The sequence below is a fragment of the Paramisgurnus dabryanus genome, chromosome 11 (genome assembly GCF_030506205.2).
Source record: "Paramisgurnus dabryanus chromosome 11, PD_genome_1.1, whole genome shotgun sequence".
In the NCBI taxonomy this organism is placed as follows: Eukaryota; Metazoa; Chordata; class Actinopteri; order Cypriniformes; family Cobitidae; genus Paramisgurnus; species Paramisgurnus dabryanus.
In genome coordinates this window covers 29,428,997-29,444,717 of record NC_133347.1, presented here as the reverse complement: position 1 = coordinate 29,444,717, position 15,721 = coordinate 29,428,997, and the positions used below count along the sequence as shown (strand labels likewise).

The 15,721-nt window shown below is 41.6% G+C and overlaps 1 long non-coding RNA gene across 2 annotated transcripts; it reads right to left on the bottom strand.

Annotated features, from left to right (window-relative positions):
- Positions 1-10,253: 10,253 nt before the first annotated feature.
- On the bottom strand, positions 10,254-15,452 carry LOC135729862 (uncharacterized). Of its 2 annotated transcripts, none has more exons than XR_010525773.1 (6): positions 13,697-15,452; positions 12,916-13,144; positions 11,733-11,805; positions 11,276-11,630; positions 11,015-11,173; positions 10,254-10,417 (listed from the first exon to the last, which is right to left on the bottom strand). It is a non-coding gene; the product is annotated as an uncharacterized lncRNA (long non-coding RNA). The 2 variants fall into 2 exon arrangements; XR_012337966.1 differs by having other exon boundaries at positions 12,916-13,037.
- Between the last annotated feature and the right edge of the window lie 269 nt (positions 15,453-15,721).

The following is a 15,721-nucleotide window of genomic DNA, read 5'->3' as shown; positions in this document are numbered from 1 at the left end:
TGGACAGGGGGGCTTTCAACCATCGTGGACCCAACAGGGAGATCAGATTCAGAATCAGATAAAGAAGAGTGATGAAGAGCATCAAGTTTTCAGATAGGTTTCAGAGAAACCTAATATTTTGTGATGATGTGAGGTGCTTCATTAGATCAGGATTACAGATGTGGAGAGACTCTTTCTTCATTGGCATAAGTTGAACATGACATAAACATTCTTGCCTTTCACTTCATCGATGGTAAGTAGTGCTTGTTATACTTTGTGTTTGTGACCGCTACCTTTGAGCTTGATGTACTTGCCATCTCTCTGTCATTGCAGGTGTGTGCGACTCAGACAGACTGCAGGGCGAGGACCGGGCTGCCTGTGAGTGGCTTGCAGCAGCACCCACTGCTCGTTGAGAAGAGAGAACGAAAAAAAGGGGTTTAGAAAGTTGATAAATCTAAAGTCACCAAGTTGGCAACATTGCACTGCTTTGACTGTGCATGTGTTTGTGTATAAACTCTGCCTGCCTTTGGTTGGCTAACGATGGAAATTAAGCCAATCGTAATTGGTTATGTGGTTGTCCCACCCCCTCTAACACACACACAAACACATGCACACACATTCTGTTTTGTGGGGACATTCCATAGACATAATGTATTTTATACCATCCAAACTGTATATTCTATTCCCCTTACCTACCCCATTCCCTAACCCCAACCATCACAGAAACCCTTCTCCTACTTCACATTTTCAAGATACATCATTTTGTTTGATTTATAAGCTTGTTTCCTCATGGGGACATCAAAATGTCCCCACAAGGTCATAAAAAATACTGGTATTCCTATCTTTGTGGGGACAATTGGTCCCCACAACGTGATAATTACCAGGTACACACGCACACACGCACGCACGCACACACACACACACACACACACACACACACACACACACACACACACACACACACACACACACTAGAAAAAACATTGCCTGTCTGGATGAGAGAGTCCACTCGAATGAAAATGGCTTTAGTTAGAGTAATTATAGTAGCGCGCAACATTTTATTGTCAGTAACGGTAACAGCGTTATAACAGAGGAAACAGTAATTTATTTGATTACTCGTTACTGAAAAAAGTAACGCGGTTAGTAACGCAGTTTATTTATAACACCGCTATTCCCATCACTGGCGACAAGACTCAAAAACCAACTTCCTCACGCTGATTGACACGTTTGAAGTGCCTGACCCCAAAATATAGACATCTACACAGAATAAAAGTTTTAAAAATATCTGTTTTGACAAGAATTAATGCAGATATAATCTGTTATGTTTAAGTGAATGTTTGATTAACTGAGGAAAATATCTGATGTGTAACATTATATTAGATCTTTGCATTTCAGTTGATATTAAGCTTTCTGTCTCAATGTCAATCAAACAGTAAAAGATGTCTGTCTCAATGTCAATCAAACAATAAAAAAAGTTTAACATATATTAATATTGTTTTTGACTTTGTGTGCTAAATCTATTAGTTTTACCAGTGATTTTAAGTTGTGCATGTGGTCATTTTCAACCTGATCTCACCAATTTCCGTGGCATAGTCACAGATTTTTTGCATATTTTTCTGTGGCATTCTCACGGATTGGTTACTCAACTGTTTTGTCCAATTTTCTCACCATTGTCGCTTTGGTTTAGGGTTAGATTTACATAAAATGACATCCTTACCCAAACCCAACTCTAACCCCAGAGTGTAGAAGATTTCAAGTGCAAACATTAGACCAAACAGAAACACAACGTGATGATGTCACAAATATGCCTGATTAGTGTGTTACCCAATTGGGACAGTAACAATTCTGTCAACTGGCCCGAGCACTATTCATGCAGGTCTGGGCCATCAGGCTTTCCTTAGTGTCGAGTCTAGCATTCACTCTGATGCTACTTGTCTATGACCTCTGATCGAACATCATTATGTATAATACGTCAACTCACAGTTCTGACTCACTGTAGTGTGAATGTGTCACGGAGTGACTTAAGGTAGCGGAACCCAAAATGGCGAAGAATAGTTCCGCCCGGACTATTGTCCGTGAAACACCCCGTCAGTTCCGGTAACTCCGGGCAACCAAATTCGGGCTTTATTGAGAGCAGGTGTGCAAACGAACGTGGAGATTGAAGAGTGGACGTTGCTGAGAGAAGGAGGAGTAAAAATGGGGCATCAAGAAACCGGAAGGGGAGTCTATACTCGGGAGGTCCTGTTTCCGCAGCTCGTGCTGGGCGGCCGCGGGGATACGGTGAAAGGGGTACGCCGAGCGCCGAAAGCTGTAGTCGTGCACGACGCCAAGGGCGGACAGAACGTAAGCCTTCTAAGAAGGAGTCGGAAGGACCTGTTGATCCGGCGGTTGCAAAGAAGCGAAGCGGAAAGAGGACGGGGCTGAAGGAGACAAGAAGTGTGTGAAGTTTAGTCCGGCAAATGCTGTGGGTGATAAACGGAGCTAAGTATTTGAAGCATCCCTGTTGAAGTATTTGTGTTAACATGCACTGTTACCTTGAAGAGACTGTGGGCAACAAGAAGTCACCGTGAAACGCATTGGAAGGAACGACGGAGTGTGTTACTAGCGATCTTGTATACACCAGACCTCTGGAAGAGAGAGGAAAGCATTAAGCATCAACAAAACTGTGAGTACGTTGAATTGTCGTCTTGTTAGTGACACCCTTGCTAACATTGTGCCCCAATGTGTTTCCTGTGTGTTCGTGCAGTGTGTAAGCGGCCCCACCCGTGGCAAGGATTGGTGGGTGAGCCGGAGCCAGCTAAGAAGAGGAAGGGGTATGTTTAAAAGTCGTGGTTTTGACGTCTTCATCTGGTCATCCTCTGCACCAACCCCCTTCAATTTATTCAGGACTATTTCCCGGCCCAACGTGGTGCTCTGACCCTAATTCACCGTGAGTGTGTGGAGTGCAGTGGGTGAGTCTTTTTGACGTGTGTACACCCGAAGAATTGTAGTGTGGTGCTGTGTCAATGTTGTCAGCGATCACTCTCTAGGCCGGAGAGGAAGCCCTGCATTGGAGGAAGTGAACTGGTGTTGGTGGACGACTATCATGTATCTATATACGCCCGACTGTATCTCCATTCGCCCTTCTGTTCGAAGCCAAGAGGTGTTGTATCTCTCCCTACCTGTTCAATGAAATAGCATATCATTAAAGGGATTCTGTGTGTTTGTCTGCTGCCCGTTTGCAGGTTCGAGCCAAGGGCTCTGTGTTGTCGTGGGATTATTCCCCTACGTGTTGGAAGTCAACGTCCAAGTGTTTCCTGAGAAGTCTGTCCTAGTGAGGAAGGCTAGAAGTTCGCTGTGCATATACGTCCTCTCCAGCCACCCAAGCCTCGAAGTGCCAAGAGCCCTGTATACCCCCCCCCCTTTATACTTACCTGTAGGCCCAAAGTTAAGAGCCCAGTGTACCTACCTGTATACTCATTTGTACGCCCAAAGCCAAGAGCCCAGTGTACCCCTCCATTTATACTAACCTGTACGCCCAAAGCGAAGAGCCCAGTGTACCTTCCTGTCTACTCATTTGTACGCCCAAAGCCAAGAGCCCAGTATACCTCCCTGTAAAATTACCTGTTTCCCGGCCTGGATGTCCCTCCCCTGTGGGAGCCTAAGGGAAAGGACTTGAGATTTTTTTTAAGTATTTAAATCCCCTAAGTGTTTTTAATATTTAATAAAACTTGTTACATTTTATTTTCCTCGTCTGTCTGGTCATTGGGGTGTTTTGGGACCTCCTCGGGGTGGGAACGGAAGGAGTGTGACAAATGCAACCAGGTAACATTTAGTTCTTTGCTATCTCCCCCTATGACTTGTTCCTATATCTTCATTCCTGTAACTATCTGGTGCAAAAGAGGCTGAATAGATCATGCCTATATTATAGTAAAGGGCATTAACATTGCATATTCTTAATGGAACATATTTAGTATTGTTATACAATCAGTAAAATCAACAAAAAGTGTATGTATCATAATATTATAATCAGTTTTTAAAGACGACCAAATTGAATCAAATTTAAACCATTTCAAGAAATGGATGGGCATCAGAAATACCTGTCATTTCATCTTAAACCTTGTACCTACCTCAATGCTATATGAAAGGATGTTGTTTCAAGATTTCCTAAAGTATTATTTTCTTTTTTTCTGAGATTGTGAACGTTTAGTTAATTAGTAAGACAGATGCCATTCCATGTAAATGGGCCAAAAAATAAACATACATGTACATTTTCAATTGTAGTTCAAAAATAATTTTAAATAGGAAAACTGTTTGTAAAATCACCTGTCTCGTGAGATATGGTACTTAATGAACCTTATTAATCAAGAACTGACATTAATAGTAATGTATTTGTCACACGGTGACGATCTTTCCAGGGGCGGAACCAAAAGTTGGAGAGTTTGGTTCCGCCCGGAAGTGTTTCCGCCCGGACAGAAGAGTACGAACAACGGAACTTCCGGTAGACACCGCGAGATGGAAAATCAGCTGATTCAACACAGGTGCGTCTAGTTAACAGAAGCGGCTGGTGATTGGAGTAAACGAGGAGTGGGGCAGTATAAAGGATCATCTAAAACCACAGTTTGGGGCTAAGTTGTTGGGGTTCGTTTGGTGCTGTTTTGGTGCGCTTGTTGTTGTGCTGTTATCCTCTCAGGCTGAAAGCTGGCGTGGCTGTGTGGGACAGAACAAACCATAGTGGCTGGAAGACGACTGGAGATGACTGGAAACTGAAACATAACAGAAGGAGAAGCGGAGTTAGCGTGAGTGTTTGCTAAATGAGGAAATTGTGACATTAGTGAAATCGATGTGTAACCCTGTTGGGGGAAGAAACCCTTCGTTCTGTGTGGCTGAAAAGAATTGCCTGCGTGTACTAAAGAGGAGAGCATCAGAGAGATCATACAGGATTGTGAGTATGAAACATTGATTTTGGACACGCTGTGTACTAACCTATTCCGTAGCGAATGACTCTAGAAAAAGGAGGACGGCCCTACCCCTGAACAGTGTGGTGGGAGAGCCGGAGGAGGACGAACCTGGGCTACTACAGCGACGTAAATGTTGACTGGGCCGTGCTAACAACGCCTAACGGGTCCCGGTGAAGTGTAGGAAGACGGGGCGTCCTAAGTGTTCACTTGAGTGCGGTGGGTGAGTCTGTGTTGCTGTGGAAATTTCACTTTGATGTGGTGCTGTGTACTGCTGTGTGTGTATTGTCAGAAAACCCCCGCCTCCGCTAACCTCGCCGTGGGAGAACGGAAAGGCCGCAGGTTTCAGTTGTTTATATGCTGTGAGTGAGCTCTGGGTGTGCAGTATTACTGTGGTGTTCGACAGCCGTCATCTTTTGCATCTGGGTTGTTCTGCAGAGTGGTGGTGAAGAGTTAGACCGCTCGAGACTGTGTGAGTACGACTAAAGATTAATGCTGCTTGTGTATACATCTACATAACGTCTACTGTTGCAGAGCGAGGCGGAGTAGATCCTATCCTGTCCCGAGGCCTCTTCAAAAGGGGCGCCCCTGTTCAGTGCTCTTTAGTCAAGGAAGTGGAGAGGAGAGGGCGGCGCTCGGCTCGGTGTGACAGTGCAGCACTTTCCCCTCTGCAGCATCAGCAGCCATTGGGAGGTTTTGTCCCCGACGTCTCACTACCATACGGTCGCGAAACATCTGGCAAATTTTGAGAGCCCGGTCACTGTAAGTCCACCACATTTCAATCCAAATACCATGTCTGTATAAATTGACTGCCATCTGACCAAGAGTGTTACCGTGTGGAGGAGAACAAAGAAAGTGGATAAAGAAATCTTACCTGCACCGTACTTACTGTACGTCGTCCCAAGTTGGAGAGGTGAGAGAAACCAGCAGTTATAAATAACTGATCTTCTGTGTCCCAGTCAGCAGCCTTTAGAGAGAGAGAAAGAGAACTAGGGAAATCTTACCTGCACCGTACTTACTGTACGTCGTCCCAAGTTGGAGAGGTGAGAGAAACCAGCAGTTATAAATAACTGATCTTCTGTGTCCCAGTCAGCATCCTGTGGAGAGAGAGAAAGAGAGCGAGGGAAACTTTACCTGCACCTTACTTATTGTACGTCGTCCCAAGTTTGGAGAGGTGAGAGAAACCAGCAGTTATAAATAACTGATCTTCTGTGTCCCAGTCAGCATCCTGTGGAGAGAGAGAAAGAGAGCGAGGGACATTTTACCTGCACCGTACTTACTGTATGTCGTCCCAAGTTTGGAGAGGTGAGAGAAACCAGCAGTTATAAATAACTGATCTTCTGTGTCCCAGTCAGCAGCCTGTGGAGAGAGAGAGAGAGAGCGAGGAAACTTACCTGCACCGTACTTACTGCACGTCGTCCCAAAGTTGGAGAGGTGAGAGAAACCAGCAGTATAAATAACTGATCTTCTGTGTCTCAGTCAGCAGCCTGTGGAGAGAGAGAAAGAGAGCGAGGAAACTTACCTGCACCGTACTTGTTCAGCCTGTGGAGAGAGAAAGTGGAGGAAGTAAACGAACAAAACCTTACCTGTATTGTACTTACCACACGTCGTCCCAAGCTGGAAAGGTGAGAGGGAGAGTCCATAGCAGTATAGCTAATCGGTCATCTGTGTTCTAGCGGCAGTCTGCAAAGAGGAAGAGAAGAAATATACACGTGAGTCAAAGGAACGCTACGAAGCCACCCCCCCAGCACTACGTGCCGAAGAGATAGGGTGTTATCTGGACAAAGGGTACGTAACGAAGGAAGTTTTATCAGCCCAACACTTATCTTGTCATTCATTCTGCCTCCAGGAGGAAGAGGAGGGCGCCACGGGAACCTAAAACCAGGCAGAGGAGCCTGAGTCACACATCCCCGCAGTGTCTTAGATCCCGGACACTTGACCCCATCTGTCCCCCTTTCCCTGACTCGCCCGATCACGGCCCACCTGGAGGGCAGGACAAAGAGCTTAGTTTTAAATCCCTTCCCTTCACCCCATTCCCCATATCAATTTTAATTAAATTAAATAAAATTTACGCTTTTATACTTACATGCACTTGTGTTGTCTGGTCATTGGGTTAGCTTTGGGGACCTCCTCGAGGTGGAAGTTAAAAAGGGGCGTGGCTTAGTTACATTAGCAGCCAGCCCCGATGTGTGACATATTAGGCCTAATAATAAGCAAAATCTAAAATGCAGGAGATCCATGGTTTAAAGGAAAAGATTGAAGTCAAACATAGTTAATACACCCATTAGACCAATAAAACAGGTGCTGGGGTTTTCACAATGTTTACACTGTTTCAGGATATGTTTTTGTTTCAGCAAATAATTTATTTCTTATGTAAAAGCAAATGATGTATTAATGTTTCTCTGATTGCTGCAACAGTAGCAGTGCCACCATGGGTATATGCACATTATGCCCAGTGTGCTTATAAAAAACAATAATTCCTGTACCTATATTAAAGAGCACCAATGGTCTGATTCATGTTTTTTAAAATCCTTTGGTGTATAGGTGTTAGGCAGAGTTTGTGAGCGGTTATGGTTGGGGCATAATCAATGTGACATCACATTGATAGGGGATCTCCCATAGCCTGTTTTATGTGACCTTTTTTTAAAGAGATTACAAAAAGAAGAATAGATGGATTTGTATAATTTCATTTTCTGCTAGAAACACATTTAAAAGTGAATTTTTCTGTAAACATTTATATTTAGTTGTTTAGCAGATGCTTTTGTCCAAAGCGACTTAAAAATTAGGTAAACAACAGAAGCAATTAGAGCAACATAAGAACAGCAAAACATAAGTGCATTAGAACTAGTCTCATCAAGTCTAACACAGCATGCATAGCCATGGGTTAGTTAGTAATTTATTATTTTTTTACACAGGATATGTACATATAAAGATAAAGATGGAAATAGAAAAAGTTATTAAGCTCTGAATAAGTAAGCAAGGTGTTGGTGGAAGAGATGGGTTTGTAGTAGATTCTTAAAGACAGCTACAGAGTCAGGAGATCGGGTTGTGACTGGTAGATCATTCCACAGATGTGGAACAGATCCAGAGAAAGTACTCAATAGTGATTTTTTCCCTTTTCGAGATGGCACCACAAGCCGTCGCTCAGAGGCCGAGCGCAGGGATCGAGAGGTTACACAAGTCTGTATAAGCAAAATAAGGGGTGCTGACCCAGTGGTGGTTTTAAAGGCCAGTAGCAGAGCTTTGAATTTAATATGAGCAGCTTAGGAGGCCAGTGTAACTTGACAAAGAAAGGAGTGAAGAGTGCCCTCTTTGGTGCATTGAAGACCACTCTTGCTGCTGCATTCTGAATCATCTGTAGGGGTTTGATTGTGCAGGCTGGGAGTCCGGCCAGTAACGCATTAGAATAGTCCAGTCTGGACAAGACAAGAGCCTGGACTAGGACTTGTGTAGCATGCTCAGATAGGAAAGGTCTAATTTTCCTAATATTGTAGAGGATGAATCTACAACAGGGGTTGGTGCTGGCAACATGCTCTATGAAGCTAACCTGATCATCAATTACCACTCCCAGGTTTCTGGTTGTTCTGAAAGGCCTAATGGTCGAAGAACCTAGTTAAAATGGAAAGATTGTGATGAATCTTAGGGTCATAGTGACAAGCAAATTTGTCTTTGCAAAGTTCAGCTGGAGAAGATGATCCTCATCCAGAGTAAGATGTCACTCAGGCATGCCGAGATGCGGGCAGAAACCGTAGGATCGTCAAGCTGGAATGACAACAGTGGTCAGGCGTTACTCTCAGGTTAAATATGGCATACCACAGGGATCGGTTCTTGGCCCTATTCTTTTCTCGTTTTATATATGTTATCTGTAGGAGACATTATCAGGAAACATAACATCAGTTTTCATTGTTGTGCATTTGATACCCAACTTTACCTGTCCTCGTACCCTAGCGAAACTCACCAGTTTTTTAAGCTGAACTCTAATAAAGCACATATACTTATTTAACCAGATATACTTATTTCATTATTTAACCACATAGCGTCAAACAAAATGTCAGATTATAATTTGTCCAAAAATGGTTGCACTGCCCTCTTCCACAGTAAAGAACCTAGATGTGAAGTTCTTCAGCAATCTATCTTTCGAGAGTCATATCTCCAAGTTCTGCCACACAGCATTTTTCATCTTAGAAATATCTCCAAAATAAACCATATGCTGTCTGCATTATTTGCATATAAACTTATCCACGCTTTTATGACTTCAAGAATTGATTATTGTAACTCGTTACTGGGGTTGTCACGCAAATCAAGTTTACCAACTTCAGCTGGTTCAAAACGCTGTTGCAAGAGTGCCTACTCTTATATATATGATCACATAAGTCCAATTTTGGCATCCTTACACTGGCTAGTCGAATATCGCATATATAATAAGTAAAGAAATATTATTCATAATTGCACACAATTCTGGTCACTTAATTATCCCTAGAATATCAAAAATGTCTAAATGTGGTAGATCCATTTCCTACTCAGACCCCAAGCTCTGGAATGATTTATCCAACAATGTATGAGAATCAAACAGAGTCAATCAATTTAAGTCTAAACTAAACACATATCTCTTTAACAAAGCATTCACAAAAGTTGTCTAGTAAATATACTTATGCCGCAATACCCAGCTAGCAAAAATTGCGCGGGCCGAAAGCGGAACGATTAATGCTGGAACACTCGGCCGATCCTCGGCATGAATCTAGGTCCGATTGCTCTGCGAGCGCTCGGTTTTCACGCGCCCCGAGGACACGGCCGAGCACTCAGTTTTAACGCGGCCCGATTGCGGAACCCCGAGTGAGAGGACGTAAGCTCCCCTCCAATCCTGTTCCTTATTTGGGCTTGTTTAATTTATTGATTTTATTGATTGGTTAATACTAAAATTGCTAAGCAACCATTATGCAATATTAACTGAAAATAAAACACACAAGGAAGAACAAGGATTTCACGTTTAATGCATTTTTTATTCACTTGAACACACATTCTCTCTCTCTCGTACACACAAACAGGTTTCCATGTTTTGTGGGGACATTCCATAGACGTAATGCATTTTATACCATACAAACTGTATATTTTATTCCCCTTACCTACCCCATTCCCTAAACCCAACCATCACAGAAACCCTTCTCCTACTTCACATTTACAAGAAACATCATTTTGTTTGATTTATAAGCTTGTTTCCTCATGGGGACACAAGGTCACAAAAATACTGGTATTCCTATCTTTGTGGGGACACAACGTGATAATTACCAGGTGCACACACACACACACACAATCAGTTCAAATGAAATATGAATTTTCCAAAAATCAACATTTTTAAATTTAAAACATTTTAATTCATTGTCTGTCTATTGTCTGGATTCGGCCACCATCCCTGTCATATGCTAGCACCGACCACCTGGTGATGAGGAGCTCTATCTCCTTTTCTGTGTTATCTTTGGTCAGGGCATTCCGGCGGACTGCATCTGAAAAAAAAGCAAAGATAGAAGAGGTCAGCATGACCATGTGATGTTACTCATAAAACCACCAAAACTTATTTTGGATGCAGGGCTCTACGCTTACATTTCTTTTTAGTTTAGGAGCACATTCAAAAATTTAGGAGCACATTCTGATCAATGACAAAATCACCTTCCCATTATAAGGAGATATTTGACTATAAAATGTTAACCTTATTAAATTTCAAATTCATAAATTGAGTTAGAATAATAAGAGGCAATCAGGAAGAATAAGTTACCAATCAAATGAAATCAGTAGCAACACAATTCATCTTTGCACTGCAGAGGTGGCATATAACAGAAATGTGGGATTTAGTTATATTTACAGACTGTTTAATGAGGCTCAGAAGTAGCATTAATGCATTTCAATTTATGATAATGTTATGATGTTAATGTTCTAAATAGAGTTTGAGTATAGAAATACAATTATGATCAGTCTTGAAGAAAAAAAATGACTAACTTTTAAGACTAGTCTTAAAGGTTTATGCAACCAGCCACTGATCGAGTCAGTCGCACTGTAGAGCCCTGGGATGTCACTACAGTGCCGTTTCCAGCACTGACACTCACCCAAAACCACACTTTTCAAAGTGAGCCCTTTGAATGCAGGCGTTCAGTTGACCCCACTTCAATTGATGAGTCTCACCACGAAGAGTTCATAGTTTTTTTCAGGACCCACCCCACGGTGTCTTTAAGAGTCTTGTCTCCGACCATTCCAGGAAAAACAGTCTGAAACAAAAAGACATGTACCTTATTAGTTATTTAAGGAATATAGCATGAGTGAAAATGAGGACTGACTTTTAGGAATGATCTGATTAAACCATAATTTACCTCACCAAATTCTTCTTCTCATCTGGATTATTTAATGTCTCCTTCAAACATTGTAGCTCCTCAATAGTTGAAAGTGGCAGCCCAAAATGTGTTGGGTCTGGGGTGAAGTCTGCAACTGCTGCTCTCTAATAAAATCGAGCTGGATGAGGATCTCCTTAGCAATAGGCTTTAAGCTCCTTGTTTCCTGTCTGCCATTACTGGACAAACTGATAAATCCAGGTGTGTCTGATTATTGTTGTTGTGACTACTAAGCTCAGGCACACCTGGATTAATCAGTTTGTCCAATAATGGCAGACAGGAAACAAGGAGCTGGCTGAAGTTCAGGAAGTAGTGCAGCTGGGCGTAAAGCCTATTGCTGTAGAACACAAGAAAAAGCAGGCATAGCAGATTACTAGCAAAACATTGTATGTAGATATGTCAGAGTAAACCGAGAGAGATCACTTTGTATAATTCCTACCTGTAGGCACAGCCTCCTGAGAAGACCTGTGTTGTGTGTCATATACTTGTGTGCCATGTAAGGGTGGGGTGTGCTAAAAGAAAAGAAAAATATGTTTTAATCTCATCACATATACCAAATAGGAATAGGCAAAAAAAGTGAAAAATTTTTTTTTAAATGTGGTCAATTCAATATCAATTCTCATCATTTTTCTGTATTTATTTTCATTACATTATATCTGAAAAGCATTCCGGTTGAAGGAACTGTCAATGTCCCGATTGGGCCAGTGCTGCATGATCATAAAAGTTTACATTTTGCACGCATTTTTAAGCCTTGTCAATTTAAGCATTCAAGCGAAAGAGAACTTGCATGCGCTATGTGAGAAGAGCACACACTGGAAGCGCTTACAGCTGTGCGACAGCGTGCAAATTACGAAATTAATTCTAGTTCTCTACTTGCAAATTCACAAATTTTTTTTAAAAATGCCGGCCTTTGCGAGTAAACAGACGGTTATGAGAAGAAGTAGAAAAGGAATGCATTCATTGCCTATCATAATTTGATCCGTGCATTAGTCTTAAAGTGGTAGTAACCTTCACCTGTCTGTGTTTTTAAATGTTAATCAAACTACAAAAGAGGAAGTCACTCCCTGCTTTTCACTGAATAACGATTTGTAACTTTGTGCAGATTAAATAAAGGTTAATCCTAATTAGTGAAGATATGCCGTGTTATTTTACATTTGATTACTTTTTTCAATTTCTGTATCTGAAAAATACTGTTAGACCTACCTGAAATGCACAGATTTCTTCATTTGTATCTTTGTTCTATTGTACTTATATTGCATTGCTTGCATTTAATTTTTATTAACAACTATTAACTTGTCTTTAATCTATGAAATTTATATTAGTAGTTTTAGCTGTAGTATCAAAAATAGAATTGATAATTGTTAATTTTCACTGGTATTTAAAATATTGGGTGTCATAACCTTATTACAAGAATAAATGGGTAAAAACTACAAAAACTATTTCATTCATTTATTACTTTTTTTGTGGTGGGGCCAGTGAAAATGTAATCATTGAATCGAAAATCGCAATCCAATCAATTTGAGATCTAATGTATCTGAATCGATTTGAGACATCTGAAACAATACCCAGCCCTAATACCAAAGTGATTTTTTTCTCTCCATGGGCTATCTCGCCCTTCTTACTTGAAATCCAGTTTGGCCTGATGTCTGACTTCTGCCAGCTGCTGCATGGGTTGGGGTGTCTGTAGGTGTAGCACTCAGGCTGTTGGTAATGGAGATTGGAGACCACGATGGTGGACTAAGCGCTGTGATGTTCGCTGAAAGGGGAGAAGCCCGTGGACCTACAGAATTTCTACCTGTGGGCACAGCCCCCTCACAAGACCTGTTTTGTGTGCCATGTATGGGTGGTGTGCTAAAAGAAAAGTTGTTTTAATTAGGGCTGGGTATTGGCAAGGGCCTCCCGATACGATACGTGTCACGATACATGGGTTATGATAAGATACGTATCACAATACAATCAAAAATGTAAAAAATAGAGCTGAACACCTGCAGCTCTTTGAAAGATGCAGGTGTTTTTAAATTTTCTGCCATTTTCTCACTCCCTCTAACTTCTGAGACATTGGCCGAATGGCCGTATATGGCAGACAACTGGACAGTGACAACTATAGCAGCGGCGAGGAGGTCGTTTGACGCACACAGAGGGATTTGATGTTTTTTAAAATATCGACAGTAGAGATCGAAATATCGATACACTATCGATACAGCTAACTATCATGGTAGTTAGCTGTATCGATTTTTTTGCACAGCCATAGTTTTAATCTCATCACACATATCAGTCATCAGTCAGATCATCGTCAACAAGCTTACTGTCGTTCTTAATACCTTGCAGCAAATTAGACAACGATTTAACTGCTTTGTGTCTCAGATTAGATTTAAAATAATGCATTTGATCAGCCATTCTTACCTAAGAGCAGTGTTTATTTTAGAACAGCAAAAGCAAGATTACCTGAGGAAAAAAGAAAAAAAGATTAGCATTGTACAAAACCATACATAATGTCTTATTATACTAAACCATTACAATTTCCCTTTTTTAGTCCAAGCCCAACCCAATAACCATTATGACATTACCCAACTACCAGCATAACTGCACAGTGCATAAATTAGGGTCCATCAAGACATGTTTAAGTTTACACACAAATCTATAATTGTGACATTCCATACACTGGTATATATTAATCCGCGAATCACATGCGAGCCGAACCGTGGTTCGGATCAACTGCGATTTGTCACAGCACTACCAGCTAACATTTTGTTCCACTTAATTTTCTTCCAAAGAACACTATGCTTGTAAATATTAATCACGTAAATTGCATTTAATAAAAATTGCGTCCCATTATTTAACATCCCAGCTAGTCAATGCTAGCTTCGTTCGCGCCATAAAAGTTGGAGCCACTTTCATATTATCCAAAATTTGCACTACTTTTCTCAGACATGATAAACAATTTGATGTTGTCCTAATTAATAATTCTTAAATGAATTATGAATTCTTTATGTTTGTTTCATCTGGAAAAAAGTACATGAACATGTCAAAGGAACATGAACGAATCAATAATAACCAACATGTAATCAGCAACAGTTCGAAATAGAGTTAATATATGATGTGACGGGAACTCGATTGAAACTATGCTTAGCGTGAATGTTGATGCTTTTTAAGGAAACTGAACACAAGACTTAGCTCAAGTTTAACGTATGGCGTAGGATCGAAAAGGGAATGGATGATTCAGTCAGGCGTTGAGTTTTATCTCACCCGTTGTACAGACGTTACTCCAGTGATGAGCTGAGCGTGCTGACGCTTTCTGCAGTTACCGTTGAAATCGGCTTCATACTGGCAAAAGGGTCTGAGCCGAGCACCCAGTTTAAAACAGCCGCCAACGTACGGGATTCATCTTAAAATGAATTTTTTGTATTTATCAGCTTACCCCGAGGCCATCCAAGATGTATGTGATTTTGTTTCTTCAGTACAACACAAATGTAGAAACTCCAACCGTTTCAGTCTGTATGCATGTGAATAGTAACAAAATCTCAGACAGTAAAAACATGCACAGACAAATCCAAATTAAACCCTGCCGCTCGTGACGACACATTGATATCCTAAGAAACGAAACGATCGGTTTGTGCGAGAAGCCGAACAGTATTTATATAATTTTTTTTACCTCTAATACAGTACTATGCGTAGTCAAATGAGCCCGTGCACAGCACCTTCTTCTTTAGAGTTTTAATGGCGGGTTGCGAAGCAACTTCATAGGTGCATACCGCCACCTACGGTTTCGGGTGTCCCTGTATAGCCCTCAAGCCGTGCATCCGATACAGTAGATGGCAGTATGCAACTATGACGTTGCTTCGCAACCCGCCATTAAAACTCAAAAGAAGAAGAAGGCGCCGTATTAGAGGTATAAATTATATAATACAGTTCGGTTTCTCACAGAAACCGATCGTTTCGTGTCTTAGGACATCAACGAGCAGCAGGGTTTAATTTGGATTTGTCTGACCATGTTTTGTTTTTTACTGTCTTTTGTTATGGACAGACTAAAACGGTTGGAGTTAAAAATCTACATTTGTGTTAAAGAAAGTCGCCTACATTGAATGGCATCCATTAAAACCATCCTTGATTTAACATAAGCCGAGTCATTTCCAAAAGTGGTCCAGATCATATAGCCAGAGCTGGGTTACCAGTTACGTTGAACATGAATCGGCCCAGTGCTTACAGCCAGAACAAAAATGAATGTGCCAGAGCGAGCTGCGGGGCACAATCGGCTCGGTTAACACACGCCGATGCCGAGTCTGAGCCGCAGCTGCCGCAGGGCAGCCGAGCTCGGGCCGATTATACATGCTAGCTGGGTAGTTAGTTTGTCTGGAACTCGAGCACACAGTCATCCATTTTATACTGTATAACACTTGCATTACATCTGAGTGTAAGGGTTTTGTCTTG